Source organism: Carcharhinus amblyrhynchos, chromosome 26 (assembly GCF_965287045.1).
Source record: "Carcharhinus amblyrhynchos chromosome 26, sCarAmb.v2.hapA, whole genome shotgun sequence".
NCBI classification, from domain to species: Eukaryota; Metazoa; Chordata; class Chondrichthyes; order Carcharhiniformes; family Carcharhinidae; genus Carcharhinus; species Carcharhinus amblyrhynchos.
Genome location: NC_137349.1, coordinates 29,879,450 through 29,890,958, shown reverse-complemented (window position 1 = coordinate 29,890,958; position 11,509 = coordinate 29,879,450).

Below are 11,509 nucleotides of genomic sequence, written 5' to 3'. Positions count from 1 at the left end.
CTGCAGCAACAGTTAATGTATTACAATGAGCTTTAGTATGTAGGAGAAAGGGCTGGAGTTCTTAAACCTGATGACTATACCTTTGTTAGTAAGTCTCTCTGTGTATTAGTGAGATGGGGACAAGGTGAAACTTGGCTATGATGTCTGCTATGTTGAATATTTTGTTGCTGCAGGCCCGGATCTTCTGTTCTTAGTGTAATTTAGATCCAAATTTAGATAGATTTAATCAAATTGAGTGTTTGCACACAACCCTCTAACTTCAGCTCATTTGCTTAGCTCCAATTTGCAGACTTCAATAGGAATTAGAAGTGGTGAGAGTGACTGCCCTTGACTTCAAGGCAGCATTTAACCAAGTGAAGCATAAAGATGCTGTGGCAAAATTGACGTCATTTGGAATTAGGGGAAAATTTCATTGGTTGGAGTTATATGTAGCCCAAAAGGAAAATGGTTGCAGTTGCTGGAGGCCAATAAGCTCAGCACCAGGACATAACTACAGGATTTCCTCAGGGTAGAGCCTTAGGCCCAACCACTTTCGCTTGACTCATGGGGCAGCATGATGGCACAGTGATTAGCACTGCTACCTCACAGCACCAGGGACCCGGGTTCAATTCCTGCCTTGGGTGACTATCTGTGTGGAATTTGCATGTTCTCCGTGTGAGTGTTCTGGTTTCCTCTCACAGTCCAGAGATGTGCAGATTAGGTGAATTGACTATAGTAGATTGTCCTTTAGTGTCCACAGATGTGTAGGTTAGGTTTATTAGCCAGGGTAAATGCATGGGGATAGGCAGGGAGTGGATGCAGACTCGATGGGCTGAATGGCCTCCTTCTCTACTATAGGGATTCTACAGTATTATGAATTCATCCCTGGAATGAAGAACTTACGAAGAAAGGTTGAACCAGTTTGGCATATATACATTGGACTTTAGAAAAATGAAAGGTGATCGTACCGAAACACTTGATACTGGGAGGATGTTTCTCCTTATTGGGGAGGCCAGAATTGGGGAAAGTTTAAAAATAATTATGAGCATAATTTTTTTTCAGAGGGTCATTGTTCTCTTCCCCAGAAGGTATTGGACACTGGGTCATTGAATATTTTTACTTCTAATATTTTTAATCTAATTGGATAGATTTTTCATAGATCAGGAAGTCAAGGATTATGGGATGGCTGGGTTGGGGGGTTGTTGTTGTGAGCACAATTGCATCAGCTATGATACTATCGAATGGTAGAGCAAGTTTGAAAGGCCGAATGGTCAACTATTCCTCCTAAGTGTCATGTTCCTATTTCCTATGCTTCATCAATAACCTTTCCTCCAACACAAGGTCAGAGTTGGGAACATTCATTGATGATTTTGCGGACTTCAGTATGATATGCAACTGCACAGATATTGAAGCAGTCTATCTGTGGCAAGACCTGGTCAATATTCAACCTTGGGTTGATGAGTAGCAAGTAACATTTCTGCCATACAAGTGCCAGGCAATGACCATATCCAACAGGAGAGAATCCATCTCTCCTTGGCGTACAATGAATTTATCATTGCTGAATCCCCCATCATCCTGGGAGTTATCACTGGCCAGATAACTAGACCCGCAGTATAAATATTCCAGCTAAAAGTGCATGAGCACTTGCATGAGCTAGGAATTCTGCAATGAGTGACTCAGCTCCTGACTTCCAAAGAATGTCCACCATTTACAAGGTACAAGTCCAGGAGTGCGAGGAGATACTCTTCAATTTCCTGCATGACTACAGCTCCAACAACACTCAAGAAGCTCCATATCATCCACCACAAAGTAGCCAGCTTGTTCAGCACCCATCCACCATCTTATACATTCACTGACTCCACCATTGGCACTCAGTGACTGCAGTGTGTGCTATGTACAAGGTGCACTGCAGCAACCTATCTCACTTCCTTCGACAGCATCTTTTAAACCTGCAACTCTATCACGTATAAGGACAAGCTCAGCAGACACATGGTGATATCACCACCTGCCAATTTCTGTCCAAGTCGTACACCATCCTGACTTGGTACTCACTGTTCCTTCACTGTCATAGGATCATAGAACCTTACAGTGCAGAAAGAGGCCCTTTGGCCCATCGAGTCTGCACCAACCGCAATCCCACCCAAGCCCTACCCCCATATCCCTACATATTTTACCTGCAAATCCCTCTAACCTAAGCATCTTAGGACACTAAGGGGCAATTTTAGCATGGCCAATCAATCTAACCCGCACATCTTTGGACTGTGGGAGGAAACCAGAGCATCCAGAGGAAACCCACGCAGACACGAGGAGAATGTGCAAACTCCACACAGACAGTGACCCGAGCCACTATCGCTGGATCAAAATCCTGGAATTCGCCATCTAGCTGCTCTGCTCACCATCATGGCAGTTAAAGAAGATAGCTCACCATCACCCTCTCAAGAGAAATTTGAGGTGGACAATAGATCATAGAATGGCTCCAGGACAGAAGAAAGTCATTTGGCTCACCATAACCAAACTGCCTCTCTGCAAAAACAATTTAATTATACCTCCCTGTTTTTTCCCTCCAGTTTGTATTTATTTGCTTTTCAGATAATGATCAAATTCTATCTTGAAGGCTTTGTTGAAACTGCCTCCACCATACTGTTAGGAAATGCATTCCAATCCTAACAACTCATGTCTCCTGTTTTGCCTCATGTTGCTGATGCTTCTTTTGCCAATTGTCTTAAATCAGTGTTCTCTGATTCTTGATCCTTCTGCCAATGGAATAATGTCTCCCTCTCTTGTCTGTCCAGACCCCTCATGATTTTGAACACCTCTGTCCAATCTCCTCTTCTCCACAAAGAATAACCACAGCTTTTTTTCATTCTCATCTCTGGGACTAACCTTATGAACCCTTCTTCAGGTCCAATGCCCAGAATGTGTTTCTCTAGTTGACACTGAATAAATGCTGGCCTTGCCAGCAAAGCTCACATCCCAAGAAGAATTGTTTTTTTAATGAATGGGAGGGGGATGTGAAATGTGCTGCATTTCACTATGACCTGTCTTCCACTATTGCACAAAGCCCTGGCTTGCCGTCCTTCATACAATGTCCATGCATTGGCTCTTGTGCCAAATTACTTCGGGAAACTAACCTCATGTACTAATCATCAGCCAAGTTGTGGCATGTTCATTCCTATTGGCCAATGTGGGTACTTGTGGGTGAACAAAGAAATCTTTGTAGTAAGCCTGATCAGCTGGCATGTCTCATATAGCTCTTCTTCCAAAGATATGAGAGATTCCCATTTTGAAAACTCATTCATGCCAATAATTGAGCTGGGGGAAAAGTAAAGGATTTATAAAAGTTGTCACAATGGTTTATAAAAACCAGCAAGAAAACAATGAGAAATCACCTCAAAACTATTAAAGGAAATACCCCCCCCCCTCCCCCCCCCCCCCCCCCCAACCCCCCGCACCCCCACCACTGTTTTGAGATCCGGCGCTTTCACCATCATTGGTTCTTGGTGGCACAAGAGATGAATGCATTTCCAGTGAAACACCTTCCCAATTTCAGTGACTGCCTGCCTGATTTATGTAGCAGTAAAAGGCTTCCAGCAGTAGAGAATTCAGGCCTCGGTGGCAAGATTGCCATACTAAGAATGGCTGGCATCTGTAGAATTTTTACCTCAGGAGTTGGCATGGTCTTCAGGAAAGACAGAGAGAAAATTGGCAGATGTAGGAAGGAGAGAAAGTATGTGGGACATTGGCAGCCACAGTGAATTGGCCTCAAGGTTGCCAGAGTCAACAGACAAGGATAAGTGAACTGATATGTGTATAAAAGGAATTCCGCTTTATATAGAAACAAAAGGGAAAGCAAGTATGTGAAAAATCCTTCAGCACATAAACATAGCACTTGTTTATAGACATCTCTCATAGGGAGCAGTGTCTGATAAAAACTGTGCAGTTTGGAAGGGTCAGTCTGATCCATCATGGGTTCCTTGGAAGGTACCATGATTGAGAGAGATGAAAATTTCTGCTCCAATTTCCTTCCCCTCACCACCCCCACTATCCACCTCTCCCCCACCACCACCCCCAACCTATATCAGAAGGTCAGAGTGCAGGCTGCTGCCTTGGGCATCTTACCCAAATGACAATTCTTCACAAATGAGCCCAGACAATCAGGACTAATTTTCCTGGCGAGAAGGAGCGGAAAATCAGATATGTTTGGTTCAGCCTACTACCTGAGGCCACGTCTGGAATTTTCTGCCAGAATTGTTATTGGATGTAACGTCAAAATGCCCATCATACTATATACCTCCTGCCATTTGAACTTTAGTATTGCTAACAGAGGTTCTAAAAATGTAAATAACTGCTTTTCCTCATTCTTTGACTTGTAAACTGAGCAACTGGAACAGAGACCCTTTCTCAGGAAAAGGGCCAAGCTCAGGGTCGCAGACAAAGGATAGGCTGACATTCTGCCCCACCAAAGTGGAAGTTGAATATTAGCCAGCCAGTTGGTTACTGAGGAGGGAGCTTTACGGGCAAATTTGATCTCTCACTTGGCATAACCAGATATGCACTTTCCAGTAAAGTTCATTAAATCATGATCAGGAACAGGGAACCGGGAGGATTTTACCCCATACTTCCAATGGGTGCTGAGTCCAATCCTCCCCCAGGCGTAGGCCAGAATCTGGACCCTATACAGCTCAGTGGTACATTTAATTATCAAAGGCAGTGTGATATGGGATCTTTCAAAGTTTACTTACTCTGGAAATACGCAGTCAGAATTTTCTAGAAGGCATTGTATTTCAGCAGTCTTTGCCAGACAGTCTCATTAGTTGATAGGGAAAAGTGTTTTGCATTTAGTGCCTAGCTGGACGGGAATCCATTTCTGGTATTGTGGATGGTGGGGAGTGGTGGAAATGAATCTGCAGAATTACTACCCTGCAGTTCAATTTGATATCATCCTGGGTCTGATGTTCTGCGTCCTCTAACACTGCCTTTAAATACTGCAGGGTAGTAATTCTGCAGATTCATGAATGTTTGTTCAGCTCCACAGTGTCCAAGCCAAGTTAGAAACTGAGGAATGTACACAGTGGCCGCTACTTCCAAATCCTATCAGCAGCATTGTTTTTATTGCTAGATAAGGGCATAACGGGATGTTGGACCAAGATGGGAAAATGCAGTTCAGGCACAAATCATCTTTTGTTTAACTCAGTTATCAAGCAGGCTTGAGTTGCCGAATAGTCTACTCCTGTTCCTATTGTACCTAACTCTTGGATGGTTCAAACATAGCTAAACAATCTCACTCTATGCTAGGCACAGGTGAAATATGATCTTGAATAGGATAAGTCTCCAGTCCTTCTCCTGTTTGATAACTGAGCTAAACAATAGATGATCTGTACCTGAACTACATTTTCCCATCTTGGCCCAATATCCCTTCATGCCCTTATCTAACAATAACTACAATGCTGGTGATAGGATTTGGAAGTAGCAGCCAGTGTGTACATTCCTCAGTTTCTACCTTGGCTTGGACACTCTGGAGCTGAACTAACTTTCACTTTCAAAAGCCTGCTGATCTTTCGATAGATCATTAAGAAAATTAGTAAATGCTAAGACAGCAGAGGATGTTCATTCATTCAAATCTTATCGGTCTTGATTACCTCAACAGAAATGTTTTTAAAATTGTTATTTTTCCAAAAGCCCAGTTTGTCTTTGAGATCCACCTACATTTACTGGTGTTCAAAGTTTCCAAACTAAAACCTATCCATCCACAAATGAGGCAACCTTAAAAGCGGGTCTTTCCAAATCTTCAAGCTAAAAGTGAAATCAAGCAAAATAAAGAGAGCTGAGTTTCGTGTGCTTAAGGATGGCACAGGTCACACCCTAGAAACTAATTTAGTTTCCCCCTTTTCTGTTACCATTTTCATTTGCAACTTAGAGATTCTCCCAACTCTTATTATTCCTGTTCAACAAGGAGGTTCAGTCTCCCTTGGCAAACCAGAATTAAAATCATACGGTTATCAGGATTAAGCTGTCTATCATTAACAAAATACTACCATATTATTGAGTTACACATTGGTAGTCACAAACAAAGCTCATCTGGGCAACAGCCATGGCTCTGGGTTCTATCAATGTCACTATCTGACTGTCTGCCATTACATGTTTTTCTATTGGATCCTATGCTGTTACAAAGTGCTCAATCTAATAGTCTTGCTGACAGCTTGTAGGGATTTGCCAGCTGACAGCAATTTAATGAATAGCTGAGATGGGTAATAAACCCCAGGGGAGGGCTTTTCCAGCCACACTCACCCCAAGGCCGGAAATTCTTGCCCAAGGTCAACGGACCTTTTCATGGTCCACCTCCTCCCGCTACGATTCTCATGGCAGGCAGGATGGGAAAATTCTACACCAGGTCTCTACTAAAATATTGATCTGCCTCAATATCACTTCTCAGCCTATTAGTTAAGATCAAGCATCAAATCAAGCCCGAGATGGGGTGCAATGCTTCATCTTGTCAGCTTGAATCTTGTTTGTCCCTTTTATGGGTACCATGAAATGGATTCTTCTGGATTTTGAATTTGGTTTTTGGAGCAAGTAAGGAATGGATTTTGGTTTGCTGGCCCATGCTGAGCATTGGCTTTGGAACTTCAGGATCGAGGAAAAAATGTTTTAAAAATTGAAGCTCCAAAGCACATTTCTATTCTAATATATTTTTTTTAATGTCAGTCCACTTCAATTTTCCCTCGATCGCCTGATGTAAAGTGTAAGAGTGGTCAAAGAAAGCTGTAACTGGGAGATTTGGTGAGAATAATGAGATTAGCTCACCCGAGGGACTAAAGGGTAAATATGCCACTCTGTGTAGGAATGAATCATACTGACTAGGAATGTGAAGTGCCCTAAAGTGATCTCAGTTACATTGGTGCAGTAGTTGAGTATGCAGTGGACCAAGAATGTGAATGGTTATCAGGTAAGGACAGAATTGGACTTAAGGTGTGATTTTCCAATATTCAAACAGCTTTCCATCACTTGTAAATAGAGATAGCAGCAGTTGTTCATTGAATCTATACTCTGGCAAGAGTAGACATGTGGAAAACATCCCAGTCAGTGCCCTGGGAACCCTGGTTTGAATCAAACCCTAGCAAACTATATGCACCTTCAGGCTAAAGTTAACATGTGAGAAATTACATATAGAAAGAGTCAATGTCCATGGAAACATGTCCGAGTGAAAATCAATACTCAGGGAACTGTGCCACCAATAATGGGCAGCATGATGACACAGTGGTTAGCACTGCTGCCTCACAGCACCAGATACATATATCTCCAGGTCTCTCTGTTGCTGCACCACCTTTAAAATTGTACCCTTTGTTTTGTATTGTCCCTCCTCATCCTCCCTCCCAAATTGTACTACTTTACAGTTGTCTGCATTATTCCTATTCCACTGGCCTGTACATCATCATCCTCTGCATAATTCACAATAGTTCCATCTGCAAATTTTGAAATAATGCGCTGCTTGTGAATGAGGCAGCGTGAAGTACCTCAGAGCCAGGGGAGCAGGCTGACAGGGTGAAGTGTTAGGGATAAGGACAGGGGAGGAAGCTTGGTGTACTATAGAGGATGGGAGGAGTGTGGAGAGCTGGGGAGGCTTGCTGAGTGAAGTATTGTTGGATGGGACAAGGAAGACTGGCCAAGCAAAATGCCTGGGTTGAGGATGTTGGAGGGGTTGCTCGTGATTCATCCTCAGTAAGAAGTCAATCCATTCAGAAAAAGAGAGAAAGTGAACATTTTTTTAAAAACCACAAAAAAAGTTTGCAGCAGTATCCTTTTAATTGTTGTTGCCTGTCGCACAATCTGTTTTAACCCTTATGCGGTGGACAAATAACTACGAGTAGATGTCTTATTAGTAAAACCAATATTTACTTAAACCCACACAATCAATAATCACCCACCCGACCAACAATAAGTTATCTTACAGAGAATACTAGAATTCAAGTCCAATACAAGACCTTGACTTAACTTTGCGTGACTGGCAAATACCCAAGCAGATATTGGCCTTTACTTGTGCGCTGGTCTCGGTAGTCATCTGCATAGTCTGGTCCCTTGGTCTGGTCTGGCACTCATGCTGGTCTTCGCTGGTGGTGATCACCATTGTTGTAGCTCTTTCATGGGGTCAGAGAGAGATAGAGATTCTTGGTTGTGCAGCACCCTTTATACCCCATTGGGTTTTATGCCCTTTTTTGGCCATTGCCAATCAATTGATCAGGACTTGATCATCCTGATCGATAAGAGTCCAATCAGGTGCTACCACACCGATCTCTGGGTGTGTCCCCAACAGCAATGTCTGTAGGTGCTGGAGGCACATAGGTCACATTCCTCCCTCCTAAATAAGGGGTCACGGTGCCCTTATGTCTGGTACACAACCCAGTGTGACCAGAAAGTCTCTTTCATCCTGGAGATGAAACAAGCCAGTGTGACTAAAAAGTCTCTTTCAACCTGGAGATGACACATATCCTGTTTAACCACTTGTCAGGGTTGCAGCCTGTTTGTCTCTGTCTTTAAACTGCAGCCTGTCGATTTAGTTTCTTGCCCAATTGTTCCAGAGTGCTTTACAAAGCACCATTTTAGATGGCCTGTTTGGCCATGCTGTGTAAAACTCATTTCCACAAATTTACCTTCCAGTTGCTCTGTCTGGAGTTATAGCTCTGACCACCACTAATCAAAGCCCTGTCACCCACAGAACAGAACATCAAATGACACACACAGTAACTTCATCACTAATTCCCTTGTGCTGTCCAATTAGATATAGACACTTTACCGTTCCTTTTCGACTGACAAAACAAATAATATTGGCAAAAATGATCACTGATTCACTGTTTAAAAGTTGAAATATTCCACTAAATTCAGTCAGCTTCTTAGTTATTTGGCATTTGAATTTCCAGAAAAAGTTGCTAAGTTGATCTGGATCCTTTCATTAGCATCCCAGGAAAGCTACACCATGTTTTTTGAATCTTAAAAATTACTCTGTTCATGAGAAATCAAAAGAGGTGAGATAAAATCTACCCTCCCCAGTGGCACTAAGAACTCATGTGAAATTGTCTTCTTGACCTAATTCCCAGCAGATTTTGAGTTTATGGTACAAAACTACTACCACCATAAATCGAGAACTGTAAATCAGAGGGAACCCAATGAGTGAGAACATCGGAAAAGAGATGTGATTGAGAATAAGTTTAAAACACATTACTGAGAATCTGTAAGGAGGGTTTTCCTGTGGCAGTTAATGCTAACCTAGTTGAGGTGTGTATTGCTAACTTCACTTACTTAATTGCATTTGGCATTTGATGAAGAAACCTTGTCATGTGCAACTTTCAAAATGTACAGCAGACATTGTTCAGTGGTTTATTGAATTAATGAGTGTTTGTTTTTGACTGTGATCCCACGGCACCACTCCCAGAAGTGGGTGGAGTGAGGGAGGCCTCTATTACAAGTTGAGATTATTTCCAACACTCACATTCAGAGCAGAAGATTAGCTTTAGGGCGGCACAGTGGCACATGGTTAGCAGTGCTGCCTCACAGCACTAAAGACCTAGGTTTTATTCCCGGCTTGGGTTACTGTCTGTGTGGTGTTTACATGTTCTCCCTGTGTCTGCGTGGGTTTCCTCCAGGTGCCCTGGTTTCCTCCCACAGTCCAATGGTTAGGTGCATTGGCCATGTTAAATTCTCCCTCAGTGTACCCAGTGAGATGCCAGAGTGTGGCGACTAGGGTATAGGGGAAAAGTAACTTCACTTCAGTTCTAATGTAAGCCTACTTGTGATACTAATAAATAAACTTTAAAGAAATAAATTTAAAAAGAGCTTTTCTTCTATGATTCAACCCTATGATAGTGCATGGATTTAATATCTCAGATTAGCAATCAGCTTTTACAAAACTATTTTCATTGGAATGTTTTCTGTGCATACCTTTTTGCTAGTACGGAAAACTTCTCATTGCAATTCTCTATATTTCAGGCTAAGAATAGTTATTCAATTTATTACCACAAATACACAGAAGCAAAGAGGACGCAACTTGAAAATAACAAGGTGTTTCAGAATCTTTCAATTCCTTCTTTGACATTTTGAACTGTGTCTATTGATGGCCTTTTATCTATAGTATATCCCTGTCTTCTCAATTCTGCCTGGCTAGCATAACAGGGGAACTGGACGGGTTTTGTCACAGTTCCCACGGCGTACTTTGCAGCCCCAGAGGTGGCCTGACATTTGCCGGCCCCGGGATCCTCCTGTCTCATCACTATTAATGGGGTTTCCCCTTGTTCGCACCCTCCGCCGTGGTGAGGGGTCACCATCAGTGGGATTAGAGATCTTGCCAGCGGGACTGGCTGGAAAATCCCGCCCATTGTTAACATCAGTGAGCTATAAAACTATAACCCTGATTGCTCTCCTGCAAGAGTAGATGGGCTATCTTTTCAATCAGCCCATTCTATCAGAACGAGCCATGTTATTGGTCTTTTGTTTTAATCAGCCAAGAACATAAATTTTTTAACACTCAACTCAGTTATTAAAAACTTGGCACTCACACACCCCAAATGTGAATCATTGTGAGATCAGTAAGTATTTCTCATACCAAGAATAGTGAGAATGTGGGATCTGCTGGCAGAGGCTGTGGATGTTGAGTCCATTTAAAATTTCACAAACTATGATTGATCAATTTTTGATAGGTTAAGAGTATTAAGGAATATGAATCAAAGGTGGACAACTTGAGCTGAGGTACAGATCTGCCAAGATCTGATTAAATGATAGGAGAGGCTCAAGGGGCTGACTGACCTACTCCTGTTCCTACATTCCTATATATATATTATGCACCTCTCAGCTGTTGCTTTGTGATATAATTAACATGCAATGAGTTGGAACAGTATTTTGTTCATGTTGCTGTTCTCTTAGGTCCCAAGGCAAGGAGCGTTGGTAAGTTACATTCATAGAGTCAATAAATAGCACTGCACAGAAGAGACCATTCAGCCCATTCAATCCATGCAAGTTCTTTCAAAGAGCATTACAGATAATCTGCTCCTTGGATGGAGTCTTTTGCTTTCGCTGGTGGCAAGTTTGGATGCAGGAAGGGCGTGTCATTAGGTGGGGTGGTGATGTTCCTGAATCCCGTCAGCTTTCCTCCTCCATCAGAATTAAGTTCTGGGTGGGAAGGCCCATGGTCAAATATCTAGCCCTGCTGCCAACTGAGGTGCTTATGTGGCCAACTAATGACACCTAAGGGCTTTATCCTCCGTAACTCAGCTGCAAACTGGCCTGTCGTCATATGGCATGGTTGACAGGTAAAATTGTGTGACCATAAAATCTTAAGAAATAGGCACAGGAGTAGGCCATTCAGCCCTTCGAGCTTGCTCTGCAATTTAATAAGATCATGGCTGAACTAAAAGTCACCACGTCCACTATCCTGCCTTATTGACGTAAGCCTTAGTTCTCTTGCTGATTAAAAACTTATCAATCTTAGCCTTAACAGCCAAGGACTCAATCCCCTCAGCTTCATGGGGTAAAGAATTCCGAA